Below are 14250 nucleotides of genomic sequence, written 5' to 3'. Positions count from 1 at the left end.
TCCCAAGTAGTTGGGACTACAGACGTGCAGCACCATGCCCGGCTAATTTTTGTATTTTTAGTAGAGATGGGGTTTCACCATGTTGGCCAGGCTGGTCTCGAACTCCTGACCTCAGATGATCCACCTGCCTCGGCCTCCCAAAGTGCTGGGATTACAGACATGAGCCACCGCACCTGGCCAAAATGAGATGATTTCTGATGGTACATGCTATGAATGATAGAGATACTGGTGGCGTGGAGATGGGAGGCTGTTTTAGAAAGTCCTTCCTGGGAGGTGACATTTGAATTCATACCCAAATGACAAGGAGCTACCCTTCAAGGCTCCAGGATCTACCTTATACTTGGCCAACTGAAAAAGACATTAATGATGATCTGGTCTCAACTTCTTATTTGTCAGTGAGCAAACAGAGGCTCAATGAGATTAAAAGACTAGGACAAGGTTTCCCAACTGACTAAAATTTGTTTCTTCTTACTATTCTATAGAGACTTTCAATATACACATTTGAAATCTAGGCATCTTAAGTTGTGTTTTTAACACATTCATGTTTTTTTTTGTTTTTGAGACAGGGTCTCACTCTGTCACCCAGGTTGGAGTGCAGTGGTGCAATCATGGCTCACTGTAGCCTCGACCTCCTGGGCTCAAGCAACCCTTCCATTTCAGCCTCCCAAGTAGCTGACACCACAGACACGTGCCACCATGCAGGATTAATTATTATTTTTTGTAGAGATGGGGTCTCACTTAATTGCCGAGGCTGGTCTGGAACTCCTGGCCTCAAGTGATCCTCCCGCTTGGGCCTCCCAAAGTGCTGGGATTACAGGCATGAGCCGCCATTACCTGACCACACATTTGTACTTATAATTTTATTTTCAGTACACTCTTGGGGAAAAAATGACAGGCCTTCACTTGATCGATAATGAAATCGAGCCTCCAGTTGGCTGAGTAGTTTGTCTAATGGCCTGTCACTAGCAACTGAATGAAAACTCTGATGATTTGTATTCTAGTCCTGTGTTCTTTCACCTGGGTGAGAAGTAGCTGCCTAGTCAGTGGTCTGTGAATATAAGACATCATTACCAGCAACTTCACACCCTATGGTGCAAAGAACATACAAAAGTCAAAGATAAGCACAAATTACTATCGTAACACAGAAATTCAAAGACCCTGAGTAATTTGCTACAGACTTCAGATGACTGGACAATCATGGCCTGAGGCAGTCCCCGCTATCCCCTCTTGCCCTCTGGGTACAAGACTGAAAGCTGCCCTGGTGACACATTGCAGAGATTTTAGTAAATAAAGAAGAATGTGTTTCTCAGAGCCAACCCCCAAATCTTCACAGCTGGATCCAACCCAGACCGGGAGTCTTCATAGCGAGTGAACCCTTAGGTGAGTGTCATATTTAAGTCTCATGACTCTTCTGCTTAAGAAATAAACTACTAGTGGTTCCCAAACCTACCTGCACTGATCAGAATGATCTGGGAGAGTTTTCAAATAAAGATCTTTCGATTCACACAAGACCTGGAGACTTAGAAATGCCAAAGGTGAGAGCCTGGGGAATGTAGGCTTTAACATTCAGCCAGCCTGGAAATTCACTGGTTTTTCTCATGTCTTAGTGCTGCAGTGTGATACAGAGAGGAAAGACGCCTGCTTTTATTATCAAGTGGGCAAGCTAAGTTAGGCTGCATCCTTTAAGGGCTGCTTCCAGAAGAGTCTTCTCTGCTACCCAAGGCCCCTGTACCAGTAGGAAGGTCCTGGGCGTATCCGCCTGGTTACCTGTGAAGTCTGTTGTCTCATTCCCTTTGGCTGCACATCAAACCCCCGCACGACCCAGGGAAAGCTTTTTCTGAGATCGGCTTGCCAATTTCTTTGTGAAGCAGACCCTAGCCTGCAAGGGTGAGGCGCCTCTCCAGCAGAAAGAATCTCAAAGTGTGGATCATCCCTCACCCGCAACCACCGCCAAAGGGGCCTGGCTCCCTCCCCATGGGATTCTTCTCCGCCCTAGACAGGCAGCTACTGGCTTGGAAAAAGAGAAAGAGAAAAGGAAAAGAAAGAAGGTAATTCAGGCCTCAGTGGCCAGCGCCCTCAAGGACACGAGCAGTTCTTACCTGGAGATGGAAGAGGAGCCGCTCTGTTCGTTCGCTCAGGAATTCTGTCTCTGCAGGTGAGCACTAGGCTTGCAACTCGCTGGACTTTGAACAAAGGTTGATTTAAAAGCTAATGTATTTAACAGGGACATGTGGTCTGAATTCAAGTGACCTCTGTCCTGCTTCCTGCCAGCTGGCTGGGCCCTGAGCTAGAAAACCTGACAAACCTCAGCAAACCAAATGCTCTGGCCCACCTGCCTGGCCCTGCGGGGAGGCTGCTGCTCGCCAGACACTCCCAGAGAACGAGGAGGAGAGAGGGGGCGAAGGACAGCCAGAGAGGAGGTGCCTCCGCTTTCCTTGGTACTCTCCCTTTGGCAGATGCCTTGGTCACACCCAACCAACCCCCAATCCTGTTAGGGTCCTCCAGTCCCCCATCCCGGGGTCAGGGCCGAGACTCATACAGGAGCATCCTCAATCACTGAGGCCTCCTCAAGGAGCAGTAGCCTGTAACACTCCCACCCAGGAGGCCAGTAAGCCCCAGGAAATGGGGCCAAGCGTTCAGGGCACCCATCCTGCTTCCCTCCACCCTGGATTCTCACTTGTGTGCTCCCTAGGAGTTTAGCAAGCAAAGCCCTTGCTCTTATGTCCCAGGTTTCCTTCTTCTCATCCACTCTCTCCCCTCTCTTTTTTTCTTCTCTTTCTCACCTGACGGTGCTCTTTCTGTTCTCCAGCCTAGCGATAATTGTCTTCGCTTCCCACACTCAGAGTCTCTCAGGCAAGCCCAGCAGGGTAGGTGGAAGGCATTTTTACAAACCCCTCTATCCTGCTGCCTTGCTGCCCAAGAAGTAGGCTGGTGCCGGTGTGCTCAGCCCCCAGCCCTAGCCGCGATCAGCAGCTGATTCCTATCAGCAGCACCCACAGACAGTTCTAGCACTGGCCTTCTCACTGACCTGGATCCTCAGCCCACACTGCAAATCAGGGCAAGAGATTGCTCCCGGCACTCAGGCAAAGCAAACCACAGGCCGAGGACTGCGTGACCTCACCCCTCTTCCACCCACACTGCAAAGGCCATTTGTCTTTGCTGGGCCTTGGCTTGGCCCCCAACAAAGACATGACCTGAGCCAGTGGATAAACGGTTTAAAATGACAAACACTGAGCGGCTTCCTCATACCAGCTTATCTTCCTCCACCTCGGGGATAAGCCCTCTTGGCCTCCTCTATATCTTTCAAAGCAGAAGGCAGAATGGGAAAATCTGGATTTTAGGATCAGAACACCTGAGTTCACTGTAATCCCAGCACTTTGTGAGGTCGAAGCGGGCAGATTGCCTGAGCTCAAGAGTTCAAGACCAGCCCGGGCCACATGGTGAAACCCCATCTCTACAAAAGTTAAAAAAAAAAAGCCAGGCATTGTGGTACATGCCTGTAGTCCCAGCTACTCTGGAGGCTGAAGTGGGAGGATCACTTGATTGAGAGGCAGAGGTACAGTGAGCGGTGATCATGCCACTGCACTCTAGCCTCAATGACAGAGGGAGACCCTGTCTCAAAAAAAAAAAAAAAGAAAGAAAGAAAGAACACCTGAGTTCAATTCTGACGCCACCGTTTCCCAGGTGTTTGATCCAAAGTAATTCAGTTTTAGCTCTCTGGGCCTCACTTACCTTCATCACATATAAATAGCTGTTATTGTATAGTTTTTAAAAAATAGCGGGGTTTTTTTTGTTTTGTTTTTTGTGTTTTTTGAGATGGAGTCTCACTCTGTTGCCCAGGCTGAAATGCAGTGGTGCAATCTCGGCTCACTGCAACATCTGCTTCCTGAGTTCAAGTGATTCTCCTGCCTCCGCCTCCCGAGTAGCTGGGATTACGAGAGCCCACCACCATGCCTGACTAATATTTTTGTATTTTTAGTACAGACAGGGTTTCACCATGTTGGCCAGGCTGGTCTCGAACTCCTGACCTCAAGTGATCCACCCGCCTTGGCCTCCCAAAGTGCTGGGATTACAGGCCTGGTGTATTCCTTTTGTATCTGGTTTATTTCATTCAATGTGATGTTTGTGAGGTTCACTCATGTTGCTGTGAGTAGCCGTAGTTCATTTGTTTTCATACTAGGATTGCATTTACATAATGTCCAAATATAGGGCAGAACTTTGGGGGATTCCCGGTTAGGTGGTAACACATGACCGCAACTTCTGGTATACTGGCAAGATTCTAATTCTTGAGCTAAGTGAAGGTTACACAGGTGTTTAAGATTAATTATTGAGCTATTCATTTTTGTTTCATGCACTAATTCTGTATAAATAATAATTAAATTATATTGAAATTTTAAACATTACAATATGTGTATAGCATACTGGAGTAAGAAGAAGCTCTTCAAGGCTAGAAGTGACCTGCCTGAGGATTTCAGCTGTGCTCAGCTCTGCATGATCTATTCAAAAGTGGAAGGGATCAGTATCGTGGCATGCCAATAACCTACATGTGGCACACCTGAGCAATCTGGTCAGGAAGCTTTGATCTCTCCACTTCAATTTTTAAAAATTGGCTGGGCACAGTGGCTCATGCCTATAATCTCAGCACTTTGGGAGGTTGAGGTGGAGGAATGCTTGAGTCCAGGAGTTTGAGACCAGCCTGGGCAACATGGTGAAACCCCACCTCTACAGAAAATACAAAAATTAGCTGGGTGTGGTGGTGCACACCTATAGTCCCAGCTACTCAGGAGACTGAGGCAGGAGGATTGATTGAGCCTGCGAGGTCAAGGCTGTAGTGAGCCACGATCATGCCACTGGATGCCAGCCTGGACTACAGAGCGAGACCCTGTCTCAAAAAAAAAAAAAATTAAATTGTGGTAAAATATTCATAACAAAAAAAATTACCATTGTAATCATTTTGAGTATACAATTCAGTGGCATTAAGTACTTTCACACTGTTGGGCAACCATCACCACCATCCATCTCCAGAACTTTTTTATCTTCCCACAGTGAAACTGTGTAGCCATTGAACATGATTTTCTATTCCCTCCTCCCCAGCCCCTGGCAACCACCTTTCTACTTTGTTTCTACAAATTTGACTACTCTAAGCACCTTCTATGTGTGGAATAGTATACTATTTGTTCTTTTGTGACTGGCTTATTTCACTTAGCAAATGTCTTCAAAGTTCATTCATGTTGTAGCACATGTCAGAATTGCCTTCCTTTTGAAGGGTGAATAATATTCCACTGTGTACATACACCACATTTTATTTATTCATCCATCACGGAATGAATTGCTACCACCTTTAGGCTGTAGTCAATCATACTGCTGTGAAAATGGATGTGCAAATATTTGTTCAAGTCCCTGTTTTCAAATCTTTTGGGTATTTGCCCAGAAATGGAATTGCTGGATCATACGTTTAATTTCTTCAGGAACTGCCATACTGTTTTCCATGGTGTCTGCACCATTTTACCTTCCCACCAGCAACATAGAAAGGTTCCAATTTCGCCATATTCCCACGAACACTTGTTATTTTCTGTTTTTTGTTGGTTGGTTTGTTTGTTTTTTAAATGATGGCCATTTTAATGGGTTTGAGGTGACATCTCATTGTGGTTTTGATTTGCATTTCCTTAATGATTCATGATGTTGAGCATCTTTTCATGTGCTTACTGGCCATTTGTATCTTCTTTAGATAAATGTCTATTCAATTTGCCCATTTTAAAAATCAAGTTGTTTTTGTTGTTATTGAATTGTATCATCTCAATTTTTCTTTATTATAAAACAAAGACTCAGAGAGGTGAAGTGACTTAGCCAAAGTCACCTCAGGCAGAAACATGGCTAAAAACACTGCTCTTGCTTTCATGGCCAATGCCCTTTCTACTATACCAGTCTGCCTGGTTTAATGGGTATCCTCACATTTTTCTCCAACTTCAGGTCTGATTGTCCCAGTACGCATGTCCTACTACTCTGTCTTTTTAGTAGCTCATTAACTTACTCTGAGCCTGGAATGTTAAGCTCCAGTGGTTTTCTCTCCCTGTCTAGAGTCAGTATTTATGACAGGCTCCCTTTCCACTCTCTCTGTTACTCTGGCCTCATCCCACCTTAAGCGGCAGCCTGTGTACTCTGCATACCTTTGGAGGAATTTATTAGGCCAGGGTCCAGATGCGAGACTGAGATAAATGTTTTACAGCAGTGTGGGTGACAAGCTGGAGACACGGCAATGCCACTTGGCTGCAGCACACACTGGCCCCACATGACTGCTGACCGGAGCTTTCTAGTTCTTTTCAGTAACCAGGTGTCAGGACAGGGGAGGCCTGAGGATCCTTGGAGACCTGTGAATTATTAACACTTGCAAGCTGGCTGCCAAGGATATCCGAGTAGTAATTCACTTGCTCCTCCTTTTCCCAGATGAGGGGTCAGAATACACCACCCTTTTCCACCACAAGAAAAAGGCACAGAACAAGAACATGCCATGTTCTGGGTTCCTGCATGTAGCAAGGTCTGGTCTTGGCACTCTTGGAGTATTGGTTAAAAGGATATTTGGTTGCCCCTTTGTAAGAGATACAGAAACAATCAGTGGTCCTTGGGCAGTTTGGATTCTGCCTTAAAAAGCCAGACCCTCAAGGGCCCCCAACGGTCCAGAATGGGGAACAGGAGAAGAGCAAGAAAAGTGTCAGGGATCTCAAAGCCACAGCCTCAGCCCGACCTCATCCCTCTGGGGACCATCCCATCCAGAGGTAAAGGGTCAGTGAGAAAGAAGCAGGAACCATGAACAGCCTAGTGGCCCAAGTCTGTAGCTTGATTTAAAAGACATCCCTCGGCCGGGCGCGGTGGCTCACACCTGTAATCCCAGCACTTTGGGAGGCTGAGGCGGGTGGATCACCTGAGGTCGGGAGTTCGAGATCAGCCTGGCCAACATGGAAAAACCCCGTCTCTACTAAAAATATAAAATTAGCCGGGCGTGGCAGCGCATGCCTGTAATCCCAACTACTAGGGAGGCTGAGGCAGAAGAATCGTTTGAACCCAGGAGGCAGAGGTTGCAGTGAGCCGAGATCGCACCACTGCATTCCATCCTGGGCAACAAAGCGAGACTCCGTCTCAAAAAAAAAAAAAGACATCCTTGCCAGGCGCAGTGGCTCACGCCTGTAATCCCCACATTTTGGGAGGCCAAGGTAGGTAGATCACCTGAGGTCAGGAGATCGAGACCAACCTGGCCAAAATGGCAAAACCCTGTCTCTGCTAAAAATACAAAAAAAAAAAAAATCCAGTCGTGGTGGCAGGTGCCTGTAATCCTAGCTACTTGGGAGGCTGAGGCAGAAGAATTGCTTGAACCTGGGAGGTGGAGGTTGCAATAAGCTGAGATCGTGCCATTGCACTCCAGCCTGGGCAAGAGACCAAGACTCTGTCTCAGAAAAAAAAAGACATTGCACCTCAAAGTATTGCTTCTCCCAGAATGGTTCCAGTGCCCCCTGACATTCTAGCTTGGAGAGCAAACTAATTGTGCCCATCCTGTTTTCTCTGTTGCTTAGAATTCTTGACAGGATGCCGGGCGCGGTGGCTCACACCTGTAATCCCTGCACTTTGGGAGACCGAGGCAGTTGGATCACTTGAGATCAGAAGTTCAAGACCAGCCTGGCCAACATGGTGAAACCCCATCTCTACTAAAAATACAAAAAATGAGCTGGGCGTGGTGGTGGGCACCTGTAGTCCCAGCTACTCGGGAGGCTGAGGCAGGAGAATCACTTGAACCCAGGAGGTGGAGGTTGCAGCGAGCCGAGGTTGCGCCACTGTACTCCAGCCTGGGTAACAGAGTGAAAGAGCGAAACTCTGTTTCAAAAAAAAAAAAAGAATTCTTGCCAAGGAAAAAGCAATGCTTGTCTTGTTTTTTGGAAATGTAGTCTCGCTCTGTCACCCAGGCTGGAGTGCAGTGGCACAATCTCAGCTCACTGCAACCTCTGCCTCCTGGGTTCAAGTGATCCTCCTGCCTCAGCCTCCCAACCGGGATTCCAAGTGTGCTCTACCACGTCTAGCTAATTTTTGTATTTTCAGTAGAGACAGGGTTTCAGTATGTTAGCCAGGCTGAATTTGAACTCCTGACCTCAAGTGATCCACCCATCTCAACCTCCCAGAGTACTGGAATTGCAGGCATGAGCCACCATACCTAACCAATGCTTGTCTTTATTATCCACTGAAGAAAGTACATTTCCTCCTCCGAAGCCCAAGTCAGCATGAGGATGGCCCCATCCGGTTTGCCTTAGGGTAGAGTGCAGCCTCTGTGCCTCCAGACAACTGTAGACGTGCCTGCAATTCCACTCAGCCGAGTATTTTTTTGCTAAGCACCCTTTGCTAAGTACTACCTATTAATTTCCTCTGGGTCAACTGAAAATACCAGGGAGGGTAAATGTTAAATCCTTGATTGAAGAGTGAGGCATCAAGGCCTGGGATTCTTGGTGCCTGGGGGAAGGTTGAGAAAGAACGGCCATTGCCAAGTGTGGGAGACCAGTTTCCCCAACTTCTTCAGCGAAAGACAGCTTCACAGGTGCCTTTCCGAGGAGCCCTGCACTGGGACTCACATTATGTGGCTTGCAGGCAGCTCTCGGAGATGATGAGCCAAAGAGGACGGGGGACCTGCAGTTGCAGGCCACATCCTGTCACCGTGGCATCCAGCAGGCCGTGGGGCCTGCAATGGGGAGAGTCACATTCCCCTAGGCATTCACACAGCAGAGTGCAGCTTCGTGGGGGTGGGTGAGGGGGAGCCACCCCACGGTACAGACAGAGCCGTGACTGCAGCCGTTTCTGCCGTGAGGCTGGTGTGTCCTGGAGACACTCGGGCCGTCCCTGTGGAAATGGGTGTGCAGAGCCGGTGGCAGTGTTTGAGCCGGCAACCCCACAGGCCTGGTCTCCCTCAGGAGGAGGCCTGGCCGTAAAGGAACTTGGTGTCTTCTCTGACCGGAGAGGGACAAGACAGGCTCTTCAGGACACCAAAGTAATTTGGGCACATTTTTGTGTGCCTTCTGTTTTAAAAGACAGAACTTAAGAGCACCTGGTGAGCCACTCACTACAGACTGGAAATTAGAATGGAGGCTGACAGAGACATTGTCTCCAGGGCCTGCCGTGTCATCTTGATACCCAAACCCCTGAAACTGCCACCTCTGTCCCCACAATAAAACAGCCCTGAGGCCAGGCGCAGTGGGTCATGCCTGTAATCCCAGCACTTTGGGAGGCCAAGGCAGGTGGATCACCTGAGGTCAGGAGTTCAAGACCAGCCTGGCTAACGTGGCAAAATCCTGTCTCTACCAAAAATACAAAAATTAGCTGGGCATGGAGGCGCGTGCCTGTAGTCCCAGCTACTCAGGAGGCAGAGGCAGGAGAATTACTTGAACCCGGGAGGCAGAGCTTGCAGTGAGCTGAGATTGTGCCACTGCCCTCCAGCCTGGGCGACAGAGGGAGACTCCATCTCAAAAAAAAAAAAAAAAAAAAAAAAAAGCGAAACAAACAAACAAAAAAAACAGCCCTGACTCCCTCTCCATATTCTATCATTATTCTATTACCAAGGACTCTGGGCAAAAGGCCAGCAATGACAGTGGCTGGGGCAGGGGCTGAAATGCCTACATAACTTTGCTGTATGTGCCTCTGGCTCTGAGGCTTGGTTTCCTTCCAGAAAACTGTTGGCTGTGCTAGGTGTCAGTTCACCCTTCTCTGGGGGAGAGACTGGGCCTTGCACCAGCCCCTGGAGCCTCGAATATGCTTCCTCACAGCTACTGGGGCAGTAGGCCCTGAACTGGGCCAAAGTCAGAGTTACTCTCCCTCACCCACACTCACCAAACTCACACATGCTAAGCAACAAGGCGCAATGTGACAGGAGAATGAGCTCTACTCTCTACATGCAGGTGTAGCCTCTGGCACCTTCATGGCCTGGAAGTCTAATACAGTCCAGTGAAATGTGGAAATAGCTACAAAGCTAGAGTTACCTTTGGTTGCAGTGAACACACTAGACTTGGACTAAGCCGAGGCAGGTGGCAAGTCTGAGCCATGCACCTGACAAGGGAGACTGACAAACTGGACTCTGTTCAGAGAAGAGTAGAAAGGACAAACAAAATATTGGAACCATGAAAGCATTGAAATAATTATAAGAAATAATTGCAGGAGCTGGGGATATTTAGCCCAGAAAGGAGAAACATTAGAATGATTAACTTTCTTCGGAGATTTGACAGACTCCCGAGTAGAAAGGAAAACTAGGTAATGCTGGCCGGGCGCAGTGGCTCACACCTGTAATCCCAGCACTTCGGGAGGCTGAGGCAGGTGGATCGCCTCAAGTCAGGAGTTTGAGAACAGCCTGACTAATATGGTGAAACCTCTTCTCTACTGAAAAAATACAAAAAAATTAGTCAGATGTGGTGGCGGGTGGCTGCAATCCCAGCTGCTTGGGAGGCTGAGGCCCAAGAATCACTTGAACCCAGGAGATGGAGGTTGCAGTGAGCCAAGATTGTGCCACTGCATTCCAGCCTGAGCAACAGAGGGAGACTGTCTCAAAAAAAAAAAAAGAAAGAACACTAGGTAATGATACTAGCCCACACCTGAGTACTTAGTATATGCCAAGCACCATGTCAATTGCTTTACACACTTTTCTCATTTACTCTAAACAGCAGTTCTGTGACATTGTTATCCCCATCCCACAGTTGAAGAACATACAGAAAAGGTGAATGACTTATCCAAGGTCACATAGTAAGTGGTGGAGTCAGGATGTAAATCCAGGCGTCTGCCGCATGTGCCTGAGACTTGCCTGCCATCCGTAGACATTTCCCATGTGGGGCCCTCAGCAGACTTCATGGAAAGTTACAGGCAAGCAGGACTGACAGCAGCACAAGGAAGAATTTTACTGGAAGTATTCCACAAGGGATATTGCGTGGATACTTTGGGTGGTGGTGAGCTGCAGAACAGTAGAGCGATTCAAGCAGAGGATGCAAGAGGTATTACCCTGAACGGTTTGCAAGGAGCATTACAGCAGCAGTAGCACCAGGGAACTTGTTAGGAATACAGCTTCTTGGACCACCCCCACCCCTGCCCTGAGACCCTGAATCAGAGACTCTGCAGCTGGGCCCAGCCATCCGAATTGTTCAAAGATGCCCTCCTGGTGATGTTAATACACGCTCAAGTTTGGGAACGACTGGCATGCAAGCGTCTGCACGTTTCCAGGGACTAGAAGACTGCTGCAGTCTTCTGCTTCCAAAACCCCGTAATTCTACAGAAGTCAGATGGAAATACAATTCAATGTCCACTCAGTTTTTCTTTTTCTAAATCGTGTCCAGTTACACAATGTAGCAACTGATAGATTGTTTTCAAGATATTCAAAGGCCCACAGGATACAGATCTGGGAGGCTGTGGATGGCCAGGAGGCAGCCTAGATTTCAGCCACCTCATTGTTTCACTGACTTCCAAGCCAGCCCCACATGTCCCTGCTCCTTGCTGGTTCACACTGTTCCTCTACCCCTGCCTTTTGAAATCCTGCCTTCTTTCAAAGCTCAATTTAAATGTCACATTGTCCACACAGAGTGCCTAACACTGTCTGCGCCCACAGGGCAGTCTCCTTTTCTTCCTCCCAACCTCCCCTGCTTCCTGGCTTCTCTCTCACTTCTGGGGTACTTAGAGCTGTTGGTGCATTCTGTTTCATCTCACAGGGATGCAGGCCTCTCTCAACAGTGTGCTCGCCTTGAGAGCAGGCCCCATTCAGTCATCGACAACCCCACAGGGCCTGGCACACAATAACCTTGTGAGAAGTGACCAAAAGTGACATCTGCAGAAAACTGTGCATGCCACTGATTGCAGGATGGACAGACGCCACACGGCTGGTGAAAAGGAAGTGCGCTGCAATTCACTTTTGAGCCCTGAGGTCTCTGCAGAACTTTGAGGTTTTTTGCAATAACCAGTATGAATACATGTGTGTAAACTAGTACGAAAGGGGCCTCAACCTCACTCACTCACAACCCTGGTTGCCTTGAACTTCTCTTCGTGTTGCTAATAATCACTGTTTGACAGTTCCTCGATGATAAGGAATGCCGAATGCTCTCAGAGCCAACCTTTGGAAGGACCCCATGGACCCAAGGAGGGAGAAGTCTCCAGCTGAGAGAGCAGAGAGGTCATCTGTTTGAACACTCTTATAGCGACAGCAAATAAGGATACTGGGGATAACAGAAACCAGGCCCAGTTTAGCAGTTCATACCTGTGGGACCCGGTTTCCTGTGGGCTGTGGTGGACTGGTCGTGTGACCAGCATGGTGGTGAGACACTCCTCTTCCCAACACGGGTTCCCAACCCCCAGGCTCCCAGAATGGACTCATTCTGCAGTGAAACCTAACACTTTGATGGAGTGAAGAAGTATTTCTTTTTTTCTTTTCCTTTTTTTTTATTTTTAGAGACGCAGTCTCGCTCTGTCACCCATGCTGGAGTGCAGTGGCGCGATCTCGGTTCACTGCAAGCTCTGCCTGCCGGGTTCACGCCGTTTTCCTGCCTCAGCCTCCCAAGTAGCTGTGGACTACAGGCACCCGCCACCACACCCAGATAGTTTTTGTATTTTTAGTAGAGACGGGTTTCACTGTGTTAGCCAGGATGGTCTCGATCTCCTGACCTCATGATCTGCCCGCCTCGGCCTCCCAAAGTGCTGGGATTAGAGGTGGGAGCCACCGCACCCAGCTTGGAGTGAAGAAATATTTCTAATATCTGTCTCATCTGACGATGGCTTCAGTGGAGTGATCTGGGAGTTCTCAAACCCCAGAGCACCCTACTGTTTTTAGGACCACAGAGTGCTACAATAACAGGAACAACAAGGAAAAGAGAGGCTCTAGACTAGTCACGAAAACATTTCCCCCACCCTCCCTGCACCCTTGAATTCTTGCTTAGCCTGGCACTGAGTGTCAACCATGACAGGTGTTCCCCCAGAACCATGGCGCTTCCTGGTGTGCTGTGCCCTTTGGCACAGGGCCTGGCCCAGCCTTGTAAGACTTAGAGCCCAATGTTTCTGATTCTCAGACTAATGCTCCTGCCATCTAAGGGCACAACCCTAGAATTTAGGAACAATCGTAATCTCCCAAGCCATCACTGACCAAGGAAGAACAGAACAGAATAGAAATGGATGTGAAGCTGGGCATGGTGGTTCAGGCCTGTCATCCTAGCACTTTGGGAGGCCAAGGCCAGAGGATTGTTTGAGCCCAGGAGTTCAAGAGCAGGCGGGGCAGCATAAGGAGACCTCATCCAAACAAATCTTTTTAAAAATTATCAACCGAGCATGGTGGCTCACGCCTGTAATCCCAGCACTTTGGGAGGCCAAGGCAGGCAGATGGATCACTTGAGGTCAGGAGTTTGAGACCAGCCTGGCCAACATGATGAAACTCTGTCTCTACTAAAAATATAAAAATTAGTCCGGCATGGTGGCAGGTGCTCATAATCCCAGCTACTCGTAAGGTTGAGGCAGGAGCATCACTTGAGCCCAGGAGGCGGAGGTTACAGTGAGCTGAGATCACGCCACTGTACTCCAGCCTGTGTGACACAGCGAGACTCCATCTCTAAATAAATAAATAAATAAATAAATAAATAAATAAAAAGTTATCCAGGTATGGTGGCGTACACCTGTGGTCCTAGCTGCTTGGAGGGGCTGAGGTGGGAAGATCACTTGAGCACAGGAGGTCAACGTTGCAGTGAGCTATGATTGCCCCACTGTACTCCAGCCTTGGTGACAGTAAGATCCTGTCTCAAATTAAAAAAAAAATAATAATAATAAATAAATAAATAATTATAAGAAAGAAAAAGAAAAAAAATGGGTGGCAAATTAAGGTCAGTCATTCATCCTCCCCCCCACCACACCAGGACCATTTTGGTGCCCCTACTCGTTGCCTCCCCTGCTCACCACCACCCTCACTCAAGCCTTCTTGACAGCTCCCTGCCCTTCTTCCCTTTCAGCCTGGAGCAGCTGTGTTCTCTGTCCTACTTCTAACCAAAACCTACTCTCAGGAGAAGACTTGGTACCTTTCTTTATACTTGAGAGGACATTCTGTCCTTTTATCTTCTAGTTATTCTATCATCAGTCCTTTCCTTATTATGAATTAGCAAACACAAAATCTTTGTTCCCCAGGGTAAAGAAAAGAATTTTAAGAGGTGGTTTTTCTCAGCCCCCTCAGCACCCTAGTCTATTTCTAACACCAACAAGACAAAACAAGGGAGA

The 14250-nt window shown here is 48.0% G+C and overlaps 1 protein-coding gene across 7 annotated transcripts in view; it reads right to left on the bottom strand.

Annotated features, from left to right (window-relative positions):
• PDZK1 (PDZ domain containing 1) overlaps positions 1–14250 on the bottom strand; it is a 49132-nt gene that overhangs the window by 32589 nt on the left and 2293 nt on the right. For 6 of the 7 annotated variants that reach the window (XM_065532846.1, XM_045383319.2, XM_065532859.1 and 3 more), the window contains exon 1: positions 2100–2161. The exons of the other annotated variant lie outside the window; for it this stretch is intronic. The gene's annotated coding sequence lies outside the window, so the exon portion shown is untranslated. Of the gene's footprint in view, positions 1–2099; positions 2162–14250 lie in introns of those variants that run through there. 7 annotated transcript variants of the gene reach the window in all.

This window comes from Macaca fascicularis, chromosome 1, assembly GCF_037993035.2.
Source record: "Macaca fascicularis isolate 582-1 chromosome 1, T2T-MFA8v1.1".
NCBI classification, from domain to species: Eukaryota; Metazoa; Chordata; class Mammalia; order Primates; family Cercopithecidae; genus Macaca; species Macaca fascicularis.
This window is presented reverse-complemented; position numbering and strand designations above follow the sequence as displayed.